Source organism: Canis lupus, chromosome 3 (genome assembly GCF_048164855.1).
Source record: "Canis lupus baileyi chromosome 3, mCanLup2.hap1, whole genome shotgun sequence".
Taxonomy (NCBI): domain Eukaryota; kingdom Metazoa; phylum Chordata; class Mammalia; order Carnivora; family Canidae; genus Canis; species Canis lupus.
In genome coordinates, this window is record NC_132840.1 from 6,031,344 (window position 1) to 6,051,857 (window position 20,514).

At 54.7% G+C, this 20,514-nt stretch overlaps 1 long non-coding RNA gene across 10 annotated transcripts in view; it reads right to left on the minus strand.

Moving 5' to 3' along the window:
• Window positions 1-20,514, minus strand: part of LOC140626361 (uncharacterized) — a 143,623-nt gene that overhangs the window by 7,049 nt on the left and 116,060 nt on the right. For 9 of the 10 annotated variants that reach the window (XR_012025559.1, XR_012025551.1, XR_012025556.1 and 6 more), the window contains one exon: window positions 5,764-5,921. This is a non-coding gene — a long non-coding RNA (uncharacterized lncRNA). Of the gene's footprint in view, window positions 1-5,763; window positions 5,922-6,213; window positions 6,391-20,514 lie in introns of all 10 variants that reach the window. The other variant, XR_012025554.1, reaches the window with a different exon arrangement.

Here is a 20,514-nt window from a genome sequence, read left to right on the forward strand (position 1 = left end):
GAGACCACACCTCAAAGGCTTTTTATTCCTCAAACCCTGGTTCTCAGCTGGGAACTGCTTTATTCCCAGCTGAGGAATAATTTAGCAGTATCTGAGGATATTTAGCAGAATCTGAGGATATTTAGCAGTATCTGCAACATTTTTAAAAGATTTATTTATTTTAGAGTCGGAGGAAGGAGCAGAGCGGAGGGGAGGGGAGGCGCTATTTGCACATAATGGGTGCAGGCCAGGGCTGCTGCTGAGCGTCCTCCAAGGCACGGGACGGCCCCCACAAGGAAGAATCCTCTGGACTGAGATGTGCCAAGATCCAGAAACCCTCACTAACCCTGCCTATAAATAAAGGCTGTGACCAGGGGTAGGGAAGAGAGTGCACGGGGCAGCATAAGATGCCTCAAGGCTTGTCCAACACCAACAGCGCCGCTCTTAGGCTCAGCTGCCCACCTGGTGTGGATGGAAGTTTCCGGAGGCATAGACCCTGAGAGCCCCCATACACAAGTTTTTTAAAAATTCTTAGGATTGAAGTATGGCTGACATACGGTGCCGTACCAGCCTCGTGTGCAGCGCAGATTTGGCAGTTCTGTACGATACACGATGCTCACCACGGTAAGGGCTGCCCCTCTGTCACCCTGTAATGTCACTGCAGCAGCGCTGACTATACTCCCTGTGCTGTGCTTTTCATCCTTGTGACCTATCACTGGAAGTCTGTGCCTCTTAATCCCCTCACCCTCAGAAAAGAGGGGAATGACCGGAAGGTGAGGCCAGCTCTCAGGACAGGTTCTCGGGGGGCCTGTCCAAAAGGCCCTAAAAAGCCGCCATCCAGGATCCGCCGTCCCACAGGACCTCCGAACCTGAAGCTCTAAGGAGCCAAGATATTCACATCCCGTGACCTTCGACCTGGCTAAGCGGAGGAGAGCTTCACACACGCACACGCACACACGCACAAACCCCTTGGCCTGTATGGTCGCGAGCACGCAGGGCACGTGCAGACACACACAGCCCCTGGGGGCTGCTCCCTGGCACTATTTCTATTAAGGGAACTGAGACCAAAGGAATGACATTCCCGTGACATTCTAAGCTGTGAGGTGTGTCTAGTGGGAAGACGGACCCTGGAGCCAAGCTTCTCAGCCCGACGCCTTCTCCTCGGGACTCGGGGTACCCCCCGGGCAGAGCCCTGTCTTGCGGCCACAGCAGACTGAGGACCAGAGGCCAGTGACGGGCCTACCCCGTTCCGTCCCTCATTCCAGAGATTCTCAGTGGGCTCCTGCCTCCTGTCACCCGCGGTGCAGTGAACAAGGCCGAGACTGCCCCTTGGCCTCAGGATGGGGACAGAACTTCCCAGTTCGTCACACACATGAAAATGTCACCATCATCATTCCAGCGGTAGCTGCCACCTGCTACCGGGCAGTGGCTCTGCGCCAGAACTGTGGCCACTGAGTTACTATCCCGTTCACCCTGTCCGCCGGCCACGGGCCCGACGTGGCCCCAGCTCCTCCTCTCTGTCGCCGCCTCCTCCCAGCGTCACCAGTGCTGCGGGTTTGGCCATGGCTCCCCCGGTCCCCACTCTCTCCTTGCCCCTGCCTCCCCCAGTGCCCTCTCCCCGGCCACACCTCCTCTAACCCAGCTCCCTGCCGCAGTCAGAGGGGGCCCTGACCACATCCTGTGCCTCCACCTCTCTGGGGCTCCCCACTCTCTTCGGCGGCCTCTAAGCTGAGCGCCCGCCCGCCCCCCAACCCTCGGGCCTCCAGGGTGGCCGCGATGCCAGCCCAGCCCGGGGCTGTGCGCACACACAGAGCCTCAGTCCTGCAGCCCAAAGGGACCTGAAGGCAATGCAAATCTTCACCGCCCCTCTCAAAGACCCAGGACAGGTTCCCAGGCAGATCTGGCCCTCCTGAGGCGTCCTCAGCTCCCTCTCTGCTCCCCCTTCTCCCCCCACCCCCGGCAGCTGCTCGGGACTTGGGCCCCTGCCCCCCAGCTCTCCCCAGCACCCAGGGCCCCCTGGCCATGCCAGATCTTGTAAGGCCTCCCTCCTCTCTGCCAGCTCTGTCACTACACGGGCACCTGCAAAGCCACGGCCAAGGGCCCCCTCCTCAGAGCACAAGCCTCGGGTCTCTCCAGCAGGGAGGAGGCGAGCTTGCACAGATCCCTGAAGGGGGGCTTCACCACCCCACCGGCCCTCGCTGTTGCTGTCCCTCCTCCGAGCCCCCCAAGGGCAGGGAAGTGGCCCTCGTCCATGGCTCGCATCACCCTGTCCTCACACTGCCTGTGGGCTGTCTCCCCCTGGCCCGTCGGCCGGGCAGGTCCTGCACCGCACCGCACCGCACCCCACCCCACCACACTCCATAACCCTCCTCAGGGGGACTCTCTCCAAACCAGCAAAGAGCCAAGCGGTACCATGAAAGCCCAGGGAGGTGTGGGGTGGGCAGGAAGCTCTCCACGCACACAGAAGTGTGCATCGGACGAGAGGTGTCCTCGTGCGACCCCACAGGGGACCCGCACTGCAGACAAGAAAGGGTAATTTCTGGCTGAGTATGGAAGGAGTGAGTTTTCAAGTAGGTATTTGGCACCAACAAGTGTCAAAGCAAGCAAACTGATCCATTTCTCCCCCTTTATCTAATCTTTTTTTTTTTTTTTTTATTCATGGGAGACACACAGAGAGAGGCAGAGACACAGACAGAGAGAGAAGCAGGCTCCATGCAGGGAGCCCAATGGGGGACTTGATCCCGGGACCCCGGTATCACAACCTGAGCTGAAGGCAGATGCTCAACTGCTGAGCCACCCAGGTGTCCCCCTGCCCTTACCTATTCTAATAGAGAAATACCTTCCTGCCTCTTCTGAGCATGAATCAGGACATTGGCAATAGCTAAAAAAATTATAATAAACCTTAAAAGCATAAAAAAGACCCTTTCCTTGTGAGATGGGATTTTTTTTTCTCCCCTCCCCAAGGCTGCAGTAAAGGGAAGGAGATACGTGCTGAAGGCAGCAAAGGAAGCCCACACAGAGACAACGGGGAAGGCCAGTGTTGGCCGGGGCAAAGAGCCAACTGGCCCGAGACCCTGCAGAGAAGAACCAGAGGGGGCTGCAAGCTTCAGGCCCTACGCAGAGCCTGAGCTCACGAAGACAGGAACACCAGGGTGAGAGGACCACGGAACCACAGGGCGGGAAGCAAGGAGGAAAATCCAAAGGAAAGGGTGTCCATTTCCAAGGGACTTCCAGAGCAGTGGTCACACGGGGAAGGGGCCCCAAGGGCAGAAATTGGAAGAGCCAGACCGGGAGATGTTGGCCACAAAGGACAGAACAATCCTGCCTTCCTCTGGGCTCTCTGTGTACACCTGAACTGCTTGCAGGAAAGACGACTGATAATGAGATGTCCCACCGTCCTGTCCCCCGTAAGACTCCAATCCCAGGGCTGCGTTTATATTTTGACTGACGGACTGCGAGCTGGCTTGCTCTCACCAGGCTTAGTAAAGGGGCAGCCTATTCCCTGACAACCATGGCAAGATTCCCCTCCCAAGTCCCCTTCTGCAGGGTGGCCTTGACACTACCCCCCCGGGAGGTGGGGATGTAAATTGGCACACAACTACTTCAGCAGCAGAACACACAGAAGGGACGCCCGCCGTGTGACTTCCAAGGCTGAGTCATTAACGGCCGTGAGGCTTTCACTTTATTCTCTGAAACACCCACCTTGGAGCTCTGAGCTGCCAGGTAAGGAGTTTAACCACTCTGAGGCCGCCTGGCTGGGAGGAAGCCGAGCTACACGGAGAGGCCACAGGGAGGTGGTCCTCTTGGCAATCCTAGGCCTCTGGTCATCCTGACCCAGATGGCAGACAAATGGGTGCATGAACGAAGGAGCCTCAGATGATTCTGGACCCTGCCATCAAGTCCCCCTCCGCTCGGGAGTGTTCCCAGTGGACAGGCGATCCCCACTATGCTGAGCTCCAACCCACAGAATCTAACACACCACAGCGTTCTCTGCCGCTACCCGTTGCTAAAATTTGTTACACAGCAATGCTAATGGGAACAGGTGGGGTTCAGGGATGTGCCACATAAATCAAGGGCTAGAAAAAAAACCCTTGCTAATTGAACAATCAGACCTCAGCTCAAATTCAGGTTCACTCAAGGCCAGGTGCCTCAGCTCCCCACCTTGCCTTCCTCATCTGTAGAGTGGGGACAACACTGCCCTCGTGGTGAGGATTTCAGTAGCTGTGAAAATTATCCCTGTGAACTCTGAGGGAGATGGGGCCAGTGCAGTGGTATGGGCCGTTGGATCACCCCAGCATCAACTGGTGGGTGACAGCCTGCGCTCACACTGACAACCGAGTGACCCAGTTCCATGGTAATCAAGATTCTATGGCTTTGCAGACTAAATGAAGAACCCGGGGCGTTGCCCCGATGGCAGAAATCAGTGAGATTTAATTTATCTCCTGTATGTTTTTGGATTTAATTGGAAATTTTTTCCCCAATGCATGGAGAAATTCACTGTCAAAATACAGGAAAAAAAAAAATGTGCACTGAGAGGCTGGAGAAGCAAACACCATAGCAGCTCTCATATTAATATAGTTTTTCCAAAATGGCAACTGAACTTGTGTCACAATTGAGCAAATGGGCTGCAGGAGTCACGAGCCTTTGAAAAATAATCCTGTGAGTATCTCACACTGGGGAGGGGTGGTGAAGGTCCCGGCAGCACCCTGGCCGTGCGTCTTTATTCCTGCCTGCGGGAATGCCCGCCACGTGACTCCCAGCACAGAGAGCACATGGGAGCCCCTACACCACCGCCCCCCCAGGTGCGAGGGGCATTCTGCTGGCTTCTCCACGCTTCCCAGCATAGCTTGGGTATGCGCAGGACCCAGTAACAGGGACCGTGAGGACAGGCAGCCTGGTGAGCCTCGGGAGAGAGCTCTGGGCACAGACACCACACCCCGAGGTGATCCCCCCAAGATGTTACGGTCCGTGAATGCCAATAAGGTGGGCAGCAACAGGAAGAAATTAAGGATGCCATGACAGGGCAGAGAGGGGCTCACATGAGACCCTGGGACTGAGAATCCCCAGGTGACGTTTCTCGAAGGTCCTCCAATAGCAGATAAAACCAAAACCTCAGAGAAATAGAGGATGGCTGCAAACGGGCAGCTGGGATGTCATGAGAAAGGGTTTTATAGGAGGATATTCATGCCTACTGGAGACGGTTGTCGGGGGACTGAATGAGATCACTCATTCATCTGCTCACAGAAGAGCTGCTGAGCACCTGCAAAGTGCCAGACACTCAGAATGGCACACACGTGGCCTGGCCCTTGGGGAACAGAGTGATCTGATCGCCGGGAGTGGAGTAGGGCCTGGTTCCCCTCCCCCCTCGGAGACCACATCCTCATCTCCTGGGACTCAGTCATCCTTCGGGGTATCTGCTCTGGAAGCCAAGAAACAGGTAGAAATGTGTTTCCTTTAATAAATAAAATAAAATCTCCTTTGCTTCATGAACCCTGCCTCCAGGCGGATGCTGGTAATACAAAGTCAAGCGGGTTCTGTTGCGTATGTATGTTTTAATAAACGAGAACCATCTCCCCAGCCTCATGTTAAACAAAAATCTTCTTCAGGACAATTCCGTGGTGTGTTTCAAAAACAAAAATCCACACATTTCAATGGCCTCTGCCATCACCCAGAGGTCGGGAATGGTTCCTCCGGGTGTAGGGCTTACAGACTAGGGGAATGAGGTGGTCCCTACCCCACGCCACCCTAACGCTCCTAAGACCCGGCTGGATGATCCAGACTCACCTCCAACTGACGGCGTCCACGGTGGCTTCCTCAAAGCCATGTCAGCATCCCATTCAAAGGGTGGCACCATGGGTCCCCTTGTCATCTGTGTTCTTGGCATGCCCGGGCCTCCACTTCCCAGCCGCTGCCGCTGAGACTGGCAAGAAATGGAGCCGGGGCTGTGCCCGGCATTTGTTGTGAATCTTTTTTAACTAGGTAAATAATATCTCAGAGGCAGACATCTATAAAATGAGCTGTTCCGCCTCAGTGAGGCTTGTCGCAAATATGAGGGTTTGTTCTTTTCAAAATACTCCAACATCCTGCGGGTATGAAAAAAATAATCCCCTCTCGACTGATTGAGTCAGAGCAGTGTTTGAGCAGGAGCCACAGCAGCTGACTAGCAGAGCACTTCATAAAGGACACAGTCCCGGCACCGTCCTCTGGAAGGGCCCACATGGCGCTCCCACTCACCGAGTATCATCAACAGGCCGTGCGATCGCAGAAGGAGGGGCAGGGGGGCCAGCGGCCAGGATCTCACAGCCCCAAACAGGGCGCTGGGCTGGTTACAGGATGTGAACTTGACCTCCTGATGGAGCCCGAGAGAGGTCTCCTGTCCCGGCACCCCCACCAGGGAATGAGGGGCCTGCTCTGCAGTGAAGAAAGCACTCAATCAGCTGCTGAGTTCCCCCTCCACAGCAAAGGCTCTGATAACGAAAACCTCCCGTCAGATAGAAAAGGAGCAATCCTCAGGGAAAGGTCCAGAATGCTCTCCACATTGGGGATGACTAAAAAGGTGTTTGTGAGCAACCATGTCATTATTGAGGAAAATCACCAGCAAATGGAAAACGTATTTTCAGTTTTTGTAGTGATGGAGACTAATCAAAACCAGCTTCAAACGTGCAGTGTATTAAGGATCCAAGAAATGACCTTGATTCAAGCAATCGCTTAAAATTGAAGTTGATAAGTGAGGAGAATGAGTCCTTCATTAGCAAGGTGACACCTGTTACCTGGCAGGAGCAGGGAGCCCTGGGGGCAGGAGCCGAGCGGGTGGACGCTCGCCATTGGCTTCACCTGGGTGCTTCCCTCTGCACAGCGGGGAGGCTGCTTGCACCCAGCAGCGCGGACGGGGCCAGGTCCCCTCACAACGCACTGCCTTCAGTCTTGCGTCTTTGTAGCCCAGGGTCACTTTACCTTTGTGCTGGGCCTTTACTCTGAAAGCTTTGCTGAGCATATGAGTATGATGCTCTCTCGACTCTGAGACGAGGCTTCAAGTGCAAATGGTGAGCGTGAATGGTGCAGAGAAGTGGGAAGGTGACACGGAGCCACGAAAGGGCGCGCTGATAACCTGTGACCATGGGGATGCCGATGTGGTAGGCGGGATAACGGCTCCCCAAAGATGCCCGCCTCCCAATCCACAGAACCTGAGAACACACCACAGGCCACACGGCAGCGGACAATTAAGATCCCAGGTGGAATACAGACTGCAGGTGGAGGAGGGTGTTAGTCAGCTGATGTGGAGACGGGGAAATTAGCCTGGTCTGGCCAGGAGATCCTAAAGGAAATCATAAGGGTCCTTATACTGTGGAAGGAAAAGAAGAGTCAGCTGGGGAGCCACGTGATGCGGCCAAGAGTCATCTGGCCGTTGCCAGCTTTGAAGACGTAAAGGGAGGCCACCAGCCAAGGAATGCAGGAGGCTCCACAAGCCAGACAAGGCCAAGAAATGGATTTTCCCCCAGTGCCTCCTGGAAGGTCCTGCCCGCACTGTGATTCTGGCCCAGCGAGACCTATTTCATACTTCTGGCCTCAAGATAGTAAATTTGTGTTGTTTGAAGCCACTAACTTGGTCATGACTTGTTACAGCAGCAGTGGCAAATACAAGGGACCGTAGGAAACTCTCCTGTGCTTCCTCAGTAAGCCCGGGCTGCTATGACCAAGTACCGGAGACCGAGGGGCTCGTAAACATGACGGGAATTTCTTTCTCATGGTGCTGAAGCCTGAGAAGTCCCAGGTCAAGGCAGCAGCAGACTTGGTGCCTGGTGAGACCTGTTTCTTGGTCCTTAGTTCTGTGTCCCCATGTGGAGGGAGGGGGGTCTCTTTTGTAAGGACGCCACTTCTATGCATGAGTTCCACCCTCACAACCGCGTCACCTCCCGATGGTCCCACCTCCAAATACCACCACCTCAGGGTTTAGGTTCAGGACTTCGGGGAGGACGCACACATCCAGTCCGTGGCAACGCGAGAAGAGCAAGAGGCGGGATGGCCATCCTCATTCATGTGGCCTCCTGGATTCGTTGGTGGGATCTAGGAACTTCCTGCAGGCCTGGTGGCCAAGCTGAGTCCCTATCTCGGCTTTTACCGGAGGCTGTGCACCCGGCTCATAACAAGCCTTACGTGTGCCACTCTCCCAGGCAAAAATCTCAAGACAGAGACACACACAAAGCTCATGGGGCTGGGCCTGTGGCCGGGCTGCAGTCAAGACCAGCTGGGACCTACAGGAACCAGGCCCAGGGAAGGGAGAGGGAGACAGGGCTCTGGGCGCTTCTATGTCAGAGATGTCCCGTCATCCACACCCTCTCGATTGCTCCTGCCTCCCTCATAGCCAGGAAGCCCCTCTCACCTAACAGATAACAGAGTGTTTCGGGCTGGTTTCCTGGACATAGACACTGGGATGGAAAGTCCCTGAAGAATGTTTCTTGCCAAGTGGTCCTGGGAGACACATGAGAGTAGTGAGGAAGGTGGGCCAGACAGAGGGACAGGCTGACCACAACACAGGGGGTTATGCTGTGGCCACTGGGGCCTCGGCTGATTCCAGGGGACCCTGGAATTGTCCCCATTTGAGGCCAGGGGGAACGGCCCTTCAGAACTGCACTCCCTCCTCCCTCAGCCAGACGTTAGCTGAGGGGACGGGCTGCACCTGCAGTGAGGCAGTTCCCCATGGCCAAGAGCAATTTCCAGGGCAGGATGGAGCTGGGGAGTATTCTCAGCATCTGGGGAACGGGTATGAAGGCCCTAAAGATGCAGAGGTCTGTGCAGAAGCCCCAGCATCCATCACAGAGGAGAGAGCCTGCTGGCCACGGTGGGCAGTAGCTGAAGCCTGGATGGAAGGGTCACCACCTCCGGTCCCGGCAGACGGGCCCCACAGCACTCCACACCTCCTAGGATCCCACAGGGGCACTGCCCCCCTCCCCGTCCTCGGTCCTGAGCAACCCCAGTGAGCCAGCCTGTCTCCCCCACAGAGGTGCTAACAGACACATCAAAGCCCCAGCTTCTCGCTTTCAAGAAGCTTTGAACCACACTTCTGAAATGGCTGTGTCCAGGAAGATTAAAAGTCTTCCTATTGAAGAATCAGAGGGTCTCGAGCATCAGAACGGAGTGGGTGGGCTCGCAGACACACAGTGCTTTGTGCACCAGGCAGTGGAATAGAAAAGCCAGAATAAAAATATGTGGGGATTCTAAGCAGTAAAGTCTTAGTTCCAGAATCTCTAATGTGGTGATCTAAGCGGGCAGGGCCCCAGGTGGGGTTGGGGAAGTGAGCACATTGCCAGGAAGGAAGCAAAGGCCCTTATTCATTCACTCAATCATTCATTCATGCAGAAATGATTAATGAGCATCTACTAAGTGCCAGGCACTATGAGAGGGCCTGGGGTACAGAGGGAATGGTAGAGATCTGCCCCTGCCCCTAAATTGCTGAAAGCCTGGTGGGGAGCCAGACAAGTAGTGAGCGTGAAATGTGCTGAGATGAGGAAGCACAGGGGCTGTGGGATTCCAAAGGAATCAGGGAAGGCTTCCCGGAGAAGGCAAAGCCTGAGCTGCACCTCAAAGGATGCTCAAGAGTGAATCAGGTGAAGGGCAGTGGAGAGAAGGGAGTAGGAGTGCAGCAAGGAGGAGGAGAGGTTGGAAAGAGGAATAGAGACAGGTGCCGCTGGGGGTGGGGGTGTGGTTAGAGCACACAAGGCCGTGAAGGACAGGTGAAAAGCGTGGCCTTTATCAGGAGGGCACGAGGAGCCGTGGAAGGTCCTTGAGCAGCGGTGTGACACGATTCCATCTGGGGATTAGGGCGATGGCAGCCCCACCAGCCCCTGAAGACGCTTCTGGGTTCATAACCCGTGGCTCTGACCCCAGGTTGGAGAGGGCTGGCCCGGTGGGGCAGCGGGAGCTCGGAGCATACGGGTGGAGGCCCTGCCCCATCTTGACTTTTCTACAAAGCCAGCACGTCTCACACAGCGACCTGATTAAAAACACGCCATCTGCCCACACGCCTAAGGCCCTGACTCCTCCCAGGATGGTCTGTTCTACTCCCCAGGCCTGAGAGCCCGGCCCCCCTCTGGCTTCCTGTGGCTGACTCCTCCGGGTCCCTAACTACCGCCACCACCCACAGGCTGGTCAGGCTCTTCCGCTCAGAGCCACCCCGGTCCCAGCGTGTCCCCCAGGCACAGTTCCCTGCCGTAGCCACCTGCTTCCATGCCTGCGAGTCTACCCGTCTACCTGTGTGTCTACCTGTAAGAGCCGGGCTCCCCAAGGGCAGGGGCCTCATCAGCACAGACCCGCTCCCCCCAGAGAAGCACAGCAGGCCCAGCCGGTCCTTGCAGCCCCGGGGCGGGAGGAATCATCAAACATCGCCTTGTCCAGACCGCTCTTCCGAGTGAGCAGACGTGGGAAGAGGACAGCGGTGCGGAGCTCCCACCAGGGCCCAGGCCTTCGGCGGACACCACCTCTCATCTCCCTCAAATCCACGTGCCAGCAGGTGTTGTGAGTCCAGCTCTGGACGCTCAGGGGGCAGGTACCAGCCCGAGCCACAGAGCTGGTCAAGGGCAAACCAAACTTGGGAGGCACACTTGGCCCTTCGCAAGTCCCCTCCCATATCACTGTCCAGCCCGCTTCTCATGGAATGGCAGCCACATATCCACCAAGCGGCCTTCTGTGTCACACGCTCAGAATACTCTCCTGTGTGTTCACACACAGACTGCTCACACGGCCTCCCTCAACAGGGCTGCAGATCTTTGGATCCATCTGATTCAGGAGAGAGAGGAAAAGCCGCCCTTGGGCCACTACTGTGGCTGCCCTGGGAGCTCACACGTGTCACTGCTGGCTCCCAAGCCCCAGGGCCTCCCAGCAAGCAAAACTCAGCTTCCTCACAAAAACCTTCCTCTAATCCCTCAAGGCCTGGCACTCACAAACCTGGCCCGTGACCCAGCTTCTTGGAGGCAAGGAAAGCAAAGGGAGAAGCGGACGGTTCTCCAGGATCTGTGGGACCCCGGATGGACCAGCACCTACGTGACTCAGCGGACCAGGCAGCTGGGTGCACAGCTGCACCTGCATCAGGGTCCGCCAGCGCCAGGCTGGGGCAGCCTCTTGGCCCAAGCGGATTCCCTGCGAGAGCTGAGACATGGCCCCTTTTCATAACATCCTCATCATGCCTGGAAAGCCACTGGCTGATGGAGGACAGGAGATGAACGTTAAGAAGGCTGACGGTGACCCACCATTATCCAAATCCGCTACTCTGGGAAATGAGTCCACTGACAGTCATGCCCGGGAGGAGCCCGGCAAAAGCCTTGAATCTTTACATTTAAACCCCAGAGGTCACAAAGCACAGCGTGTTTTTACTCAAATTGTGTGACAGGCATGGCCTTTCTGAACAGAACAACTGGGGAAGTACAAATAGTCTGATCCACGAAAGATCATCAAATTAAAGAAACATCGTGTCATGATGTGGACAAGCACATGTTGTTCTTAATTATAGTTTATTATGACTTTATTGAATGTTTTCTTGTAAGTCACCTCAAATCCTTTGAGGAATAAAGCAAGGCAAAAATAAATAAATGCTTTAAGTTAAAGCGTAGGTGGGACAGCATTCCAGTGACAGCAGTGGGCGCTCAGGGAACCAGGGAGGGCTTCACAGGGAGACACAGGCCCGCACGATAGGCAGCAGCTCCAGTCTCCATGTGGCTACACTTGCTCAAGCCTACCAGACGTTTCCACAGTAAGTCCAACCCCAGCATCAAAAGCCAGCATCTGGGCAGCCTAGGCGTACAGGGACTGCCTCCCTCCTCAGCACCCCAAGCCTGTGCCATGTGGAGGGAGGGCCAGGTGGATAGAGGAGCGTCTCGGAGTGTGGGGCCCTGGAGCCCCTCTGTCCCAGCCTTCCTGCTCTGTGCCCTTGAGCATACCTCTTCACCTCCTGCTCCTGAAATGGGGCCAGTAGAGCACCCGCCTCTACAGGGTGGTGTTGAGCTCGCGCCCAGAAATCTTGCAGCTGGATTGTTTAATGAGTGCTCGGCAAATCTCAGCCTGGCCCCTGGGAGTCAGCCTCCCCACTGGGGAGTAACGCTGCTGTCCACAGCCTGGGACGACCCAGGGCCCCTTGGCTCGTAGTAGGGCCTGGACCATGGGCTTGGTGGGGCCCCAGAGCAGGCAAGGACCGGAAAGTCTCAGAGGGGCTTCATAGAGAAGGAAGGGCCAGGGTTGTCTCAGAAAGGAAAGCAACACTCCAGAGAGGCGGAACAGCACACAGGAAGGCTGGAAAATGGGAATGGCACAGTGGGCGTGGAGGGCGACAGGGAGCCAGCCTGGCTGGGCAGGCGGGTGGGTGGCTGCCCAGGGGAAGGTGGAAAGCTGGCTCTCCCACCTGGAGGCTGAAAACTAAGCAAACGGACCAACAAGATTAATTCACATAGGCAGACAACTCAAAGCCGTGTGTGTGTGTGACCTGAATGGTGTGTAAATACTGGAAAAAAATGAAAAAGAAGAATTTTTTGATTGATCCAGCTGACACGGATTCTAGAATTTCTGCCTTTTGCTGGTGTTTAAAGAACTGAAATTAGGCCTCTGCCAGAGAAGGAGGCACTCCTGGTTTTGATAAAGATTAAAATGTTAGCACTCAGTACGCCCTCAATAAATACCCGTGGAAGGAAGGGAGGGAGGCAGGGAGGCAGGGAGGATGGGGAGGGAGGAGGGCAGGAAGGAAGGAATTGGAAAGCTCATTAAAATTTTTCAGGTGCCCCCCACTTGCCTGCAAGTTGGAGAAAGATTGTAATTCTCATCAGCTGGAGCCCCCTGGCTCCCTAAAGAGACCAACTGTTCTCACTGCTGTGTTACTATTGAACTTCACCAGAAAATGGGGCCTTCAGGCTAGGAACCTCCAGGGTTCACACTGCCAGAATCTTATTAGGAACACTCGTAATTCTGAATTAAATCCTGAAAGAAGGGAAACTGGAGTGGCAGGGCAGGGGTACGAAGCCCTTCCAGCCAGGAGGAGAAACACAGTTCAGAGCTCCAGCTTCCTGCCCAGAGCCAGGGGGCTCTGCCCTTGGGGTTCCCTGGTCCCTCCTGGACCAACCCCCTTCCTTCTCCCTCCAGCCCCAAGGGGCATGCTCCCCAGGGCTCTGGCTTGGATTCTACACCCCCCGGATTCAAGTCATGGAAGAAAGCACAAGTATCGAGCACCTACTGTATGTCTGGCCCTGGGCTAAGTACTTTCCGCGCATTATCTCCTTTGATCCTCAGAGCAACCCCCCAAGAAGGTATTATTAGGCCTAGTTTACAGATAAAGAAACTCAGTCTCAGAGGTCCAAGGTCACACCATTGAAAGAGTCAGAGCCAGGTCTCCCCACCCAGGCTCTCAACCCTACTAAGTGGTCCTTGGACAAACATCGGGATGTTTCCTTATTCCTGTACCACCTGACTATGGCTTACTTAAGATTTTTCCTTAAAATGACTCCCTTTGGGATCCCTGGGTGGCGCAGCGGTTTGGCGCTTGCCTTTGGCCCAGGGCGCGATCCTGGAGACCCGGGATCGAATCCCACGTCGGGCTCCTGGTGCATGGAGCCTGCTTCTCCCTCTGCCTGTGTGTCTGCCTCTCTCTCTCTCTCTGTGACTATCATAAAAAAAAAAAAAAAAATGAATCCCTTTATTAACTTAAATAAATGTATTGAAAGAAAACATCATATCACTGTGATACGTGTAAAAATAGTTCCCCTTATCAAAAGTGACCAGGATGGGGACGCCTGGGTGGCTCAGCGGTTCAGCGCCTGCCTTCAGCCCGGGGCGTGGTCCTGGAGTCCCAGAATCGAGTCCCACATTGGGTTCCCTGTGTAGGGCCTGCTTCTCCCTCTGCCTGTGTCTCTGCCCCTTTCTCTCTGTCTCGTGAATAAATAAAATCTTAAAAAAAAAAAAAAAGTGACCAGGAAAGAAAACTCACACAGTGAGTGTGAACTGCCACCAGATCCTGTGGCCTGCTGAAAGCACATGCCTCCGCCCTCTTACTCTCCAATCAGAAGGGAGATTTTAGCAAAACCCAGAGGGCTCACTGGCACCCAAGTGCCTCCTTCACCAAGACAGGACGGACAGAGATCACAAGGGTCCCCCTTCTCATCCTGTGACCCAGCCCTGGAAACATGTGTCTGGGCCCCTGATGCAGTCAGGGGCTGCAGTGACCCACCCACCCACCCTCAGGAACAACTAGCCCAGCCTGCGGGAAATGCTCTCCCCCTCGTGTCCCAGGACCCACCCAGTCCCACAGCTTCTGTGCCACCCTCGCCCCCAACACATGTCTACAGCCCAGACTCCTGTGGCCAACTTGTCAACACTCAGATTCTCCTCCCAGGAAGCATCGGAGGGCCAAGCCCACGGCCAGTGCGCGCTGATACATACCCCACTATCCACACACTCGGATGCCACCCTCAGCCCAGGGGCCCAAACTGGAAAGGAGTCATCTTGACCTGCGCCCTCACCCCAACATCTGTAGATGTTCCCGTAGAGTGCCAGGCTGTGAGCTGGATGCGGATGGATCAGACACATCCACCATTCCTGCTCCAGTGGGAGTTCTCAGTTCAGGGACAGAGCACCCCAGACAGCTCTCACCAGGCCTGGGGAGACAGACAAGGAACCACTGTGGAACTTTCGGGGGGTGGGGAGGCGGGGGATGGGGCTCACGAAGGAGGTGCTGCTCACTTGGCAGTTCAGAAAGCCTCTCTCTTACATCGCTGTATGTGATTCTCAGAACGGGGCTGTGGCTGCGGCAAGTTTTACAGAGGAGGAAATAGAGACCCTGCAGGTTTAAGCAACACGATGTCACAGCGCCTGCCTGAAACTCAGCCACCGACCCTGCACGCTCCACTGTTTCTCCGATGGGCGCTCAGAAATCAGTGGCCTGCATCCAATTCCTACACGTCCACCTTGAGGCGAAGCCCCTGAATGCAGGAGTCACCGCCCGTGCTGTCTCCTTCGCCATCCTCCAGTTCCCAAAGCGTGCCCGCGGCACCCAGCACGCAAACCACAGGGGCTTCGTCGAGTGGGAGTGGACAGTGCTAAGAGCGGGAGGGGAAGGAGAGGGGGAGGCCACAGAGCTTCCTTCTCCCTGAGGTGACCGTGCCCGGGGACCCGGAGCAGTCACACGCCAGGTGCCTCCGGAAGGCCTCCTCAAAGAGGTCATTTTTGAAGTTGGTTTTGTGCAGCCCCAAAATGTAACTGGGCTTTTTTGCATATTTGAGAGGCAGGTCGCCCGGTAAGGATGGATGGGGAGCAGCTTAGAGACGGGGCTCCTTCACATGCTGTCCACGCCTGCCAGCCAGCTCAGCAGCCCCTGTCTCCCTTCCAGCCCCGCTTTGGGAATCCCGGATGGAAAGCCCCAGAAGCCGGCAGCTCGGGCTCCCTCTGCGGGAGAGCGGCCCTTTGCAGAGAACCGTGGGTCCCTCTGGTGGCCACGGGCGGCAGCGGCGCCGCGGAGGGCGCGGCTCTGAGCAGGATCTGAGACCTCTGGCCAGAGAAGGGGAAGTGGGGTCCAGCCTGAGACCCCACACACCGAGCCGAGCGGGAGGCAGGGTACGAGCGGCGCCAGGGATGCCCAGAGGAGTTTCGTTGGCTCAGCTTCTGGTGAAGCTTCCCCTCCTCCAAAGGGCTTCCATAATCTGCCTTTTCAATAGGATCTTTGAGTGGGGTGTTAATGACACGACCAGAGACACCAAGCTGGCTTTCAAGGGCTTTCCCCCCACCCCTGGTTTCTCAAATCTGAGTAACTAACGGCAGCCACTTATTGAGGCACTTCTCAGAGTTTTCTGCCTTCTTTGCCCTGGAGGTAAGGGAGAAAGTTTTCTGGTTTTCAGTAGTAACAGGGTTTTCCCGGGCAATCTTTGCACTATTCGTAGGCCGAGCCTCTCACCAGCCCACAGGCAGGGACAGAAGTACAATCACAACCTGGCACAGACCTTCCCCGTCAGCTGAGCCAGGCCTGCTCTGTCCTTCTATCAAGGGAGCCACATGGGTGGCCCAGCAAGCTGGGTCGTGGTGACTGCTGCAGGCAGGCCTCACCTGGGAGGGGCCAGGAGGACATCACCTGGCAGTGGGGCACCCCAAATGACCTATAAAATACACTTTGGGGAGAAACTGCTTCTGCAATTTCAGTCCTTTAACTGCCTAGTGGACACAGCCTGGAAAACCTGCCAGGGGGGGATGTTTATTTAACTAGAACAGGGATGGGAAGGCCTTCGCCAAAACAGATGCAAATAACTCATCCCAAGACCCTACAAGTTATTGTTGTGGGTTCAGGGAGGAGGGACCAGGGCACTGGTGATGCGTTTTCCTGGGAAACAGCTCCCATGGCTTACCTGGCACCAGCTGGCCGCCTGACAGCCAGCAGGGCAGGCAGCAGCACCGAGAAGCTTCAGTGGTGACTTCTGCAGACGTCCCAGAATCTGGAGCACTATAGGTCAAGTGCTTTTTGTCATTTAATCCCAACTCCACAACAGAGACTGATATTAAAACTCTATTAACCCTATTTCAGAGATGAGGAGACTGCACCTTGGAGATTAAGGGATTTATTCAAATAGCAGAGCTCCAGAGGTGGGAGGCAAACCCCCACCACACAAAACTTCCAGATGCCAAAGAGGCCCTGCCCACTCTTCCCCCGACCCCCAGGCTAACAGACACATATACACACACACAAATCTCACGCTTCTACACCCAGACACCACTGGCTCGTCCGAAGTCCCCTCTGGGGCCATCACACAGCCACACCTGTTCTCAATCAGATACCCAGGATCCCACTTATCACCATCAAAGGGGCAAGTTTCTCTCCATTAAACTTACCAACCTGCCCTTTGTAAATGGTGATCGTACCGTACTATGGTGACTACAACTGTGCTCTGCTTACATTACAGCCAATGCTCTGCCAGCAGCTCCCCGTAGTAAGAGACGAGATGTCCCCTCCACCCCCATGCTCTCTGCCCTGGGTCAGCCCTTGTCATCTCTCACCTGCACCAATAGTGGGAAGCATCCCGCAGACCTCACATTAAAGCAGCCTGCCCCAACCACCCTCCTAACGACCACCACCAACCACCACCGATGGGCTCCTGGCCCTCTGCATCTTCAAATCCTCCAAAAATTCTCCATCGCTCTCAGGGTAACACCCAAGTGGTTGACACTAGAAGAATTTATGTTGACGGAGCGAGTAAGGAGAGGGCACCACAAAGGTCCGTGCATGGTGTGGGGAGGGTGAGGATGGAGTCCATGGGGATGGAGGGGCAACTGAGAGCCACGTGAACTTGAAGACTCCCTTGCCATCCTGGGTGTTCAGTAACTATAAGGGAGCCACCTAGCCTTTCTCAAGCCCTCTGTGTCTTCCAGCAAAACGGACTCTAGCAACACATTGCCGATCTCTGACGCCCTCCCAGAAACCAGTGAGACACAAGAGGCCCTTTGTAAGAGTCACTGCTGCTTGATCGAGTTTCGGGGTTGCTTCCATGGTTGAGGCATTCTAAGGGGCATGGTGCCAGAGGCCCATGTTAAAGTAGGCTTGCAGGGATGAGTAAAAGGTGGGCAAATGGATGGAAAGGAGAACTCTGTTCTAGTTAGGGCAAATGATCTGGGCAGACCTTGGCAGGCAGGAGAAGCCCCTTCTGAGCACCTGCTGTATACCTGGCACATTGCATTCTTACTTCACACTCCCCAGAATCACTGATAACCAAAGGGGAGGGGGCTGTGGTCAATGTCTGCTCACCAACGCTGCCTTTACAAAAATGAATAAAGCAACCACTAACAGGGGGAAAAAATGCTCATAGGCAAAATAGACAAAAGAACTCCTGCATGTCCAAAAAAAAAAAAGAACTCCTGCATGTCAACAATAAAAAGATCACCAACACAATTTTTTAAGTGAGCAAATGACTGGAACAGACACATCACAAAAGAAAATGCAGGAATGGCCAATAGGCCCATGAATAATAAGGATCACTGTACATCACAGAAATGTAAACTAGAACCAAAGTGAGGTGCCACCGCATGTCCACCAAAGCAGATAAAATTAAAAAGATCAACATCACCAAACGCTGGCAGGAATGTAGAGCCGCTAGAACTCCCTTGCGCTGGGAGTGGGAGCTACAATGGCATAGCCACTTTAGAACGTGTCTGGCATATATAACGTTACATAGACACCTACCTGTAGCCCAGCAGTTCCACTTCCAGTATCTACTCAAGACAAATGAAGACAGATGTCCAAAGCTTTGCGCGTGAATGTTCACAGCAGCTTTGGTCATCATAGCCCCAAACTGGAAATGACCCCCAAATGTCCATCGGTAAGGGAAAGGACTAAACGACTCGCCATGTGTCTATACAATGCAATGCTACTCGGCAAAAAAGTGATGGACTTTCGACATGCAATAGTATGGCTAAGTCTCAAAAACCCTGAGCCGAGTGAAAGAAGCAGTATTTGAAAGCAAACACAGTATGTAGGAGGAGGATATACTATGTAATTCCTACATTCCTACAAAATATATTCTATATTTCACTCTATATTCCAACAAAGTCCTATATTCCTATATTCCTCACTCTATATTCTTATATTCCTACCAAAAAAACCTACATACAGTATATAATTCCTACATTCCTACAAAATCCAAGAACAAAGCCAACCTAGACAAAGTTTACCACCCAGAACAGTGGGTGTCTCCCCAGGGGGGTAGGAACTGATAGAGAAGAGGCATGAGGGAGGATGGTAGTGTTCCATACCCCGCTTAGAGAACCTATTAGATGGTGAACGAATAATACATTTGCCAACAGTCACTGAGCTGAACATCTAATCTATGCATTGTGTGCCCCTCAAGAAGAAAAAAGACTGTGCAGTTAGACCATCTAGGTTCAAATCCTAATTCCAATCCTTACCAGCTTTGTGACCCAGGCTAATCTCTGAGACTCCATTTCTTCATCTATAAGATGGGGACGATAGCAGCTCTTACGTAGGCTCATCACAGCTCTTAAGTGAGATAATGAATGGGTATGAAGAGCTTGCCTCTGCGCCCTGGGACTTGGAAAAGCAGGCGCTACATGGAAAGTGGGTGAAAGCAGCTCGCACGAAGTCGTGCACTGGTAGGAAGCAAACAAAGGTAGAGGTGAGGATGACACCAAGGGCGTGGGGTGCAGCAGGGACAGTCGCAGAGCGGAGGACCAGGAATGAGCCAGGCAGGTGTGCTCCCAGCCCACCCACTGCCCCAGGAGGGTGAGGTGAGGCCAGAAACTTTGGGGGGGGGAAGCACAGTGCCAGGAGCCCTCTGAACACCACTGCCCCAGACGTAAATAGAGGTTGACGCTGGAGTGGGTCATGATTTCTGGGTCGCCAGAGGCTGCAAGGAGAGGACAGACGGGCGTGCCCAATGATTCGTTGTGGGAGTTATCACCACGGAGAGCAGGCAGGCGGCCCTGGAATGGCCTAGGCCACCAGACAGACAGACAGACAGACACACACACACACACACACACACACACACACGCGGAAAGTAGATGGAGCTCTGTGTGGGGAAACTGAGGCAGTATGCACCGCTCATACACCACAGTGAGGGTGGGGGAGCTTTCTCACCACAGCTTCCCTCAGCCTACGGGGTGTGACGGAGGCCAGCCCCACCTGCCAAAGATGCAGGGGCAGCCTCAGTGACTGTGGGGCCCTTACAGAGCCTAAGAGCACCCACCTCCTGCTGATGTTAACGCGGCTCACCTCTGTACAGCTACGAATCCTGAGGTCAGCTGCCCAGGGGCCTGGCTTGTCCTCATCAAGCCTGTCCAAAGATCCCCTCTCCACAAAGGACACTAATTAATTTGTGACCCCCAGCAGGGGTCCGCTGCATCCTGCATCTGCCAACCTAATTATAAAATAACTCTTCCAGGCTGGCTCACGGCCCCGGGTGATTCCAGCACAGGCACCAACAGCTGGAGGGAACAATGACTCCAAAAAGAAAGAATTAAAAATCAGGGCTGCTAATGACGATAATGAGCATCACGCTAACTGCTATTTATCAAGCACCTATTAGGTGCCCTGTATTTGACAGATATTACCCCCACATTCCCAGTGACCCCGAAGGTGTCACAGCAGGAGCGTCTTCCAAACCAAGAAACTGAGATTCAGAGAGGTTAACGGATTTGTCAGAGTTCACACAGCCAGTTAGCCCCGGAACCGAGGATGTCTTACTCCGAAGCCCCAGTTCTTACAGGGCAGCGCACCCCTGAGGGGGTCCCTGGCCCCGCAGGTGGTGGACTTCAGTCTTCCCACAAGTAGATGAGGTTGAGTCTGGTTTACCATCTGCCCTCAGTGGCCGGCAGGGCCCCAGTGGCAACTCGGTGAGAGTCCCCTTTCTAGAGACAGAGGCTTGGGGTCAGCATCACTGAGAACTTTTCATTTTATGGCCTGAGGCCACGAGGCCCCCCCGTCAGACAGGCAAGCACCAGGTCTCAAGAGGTACGTGCATTTACAGTGATCTCCGCAGCTCTGAGTAATTAAGCACCTCTTGGGTACTG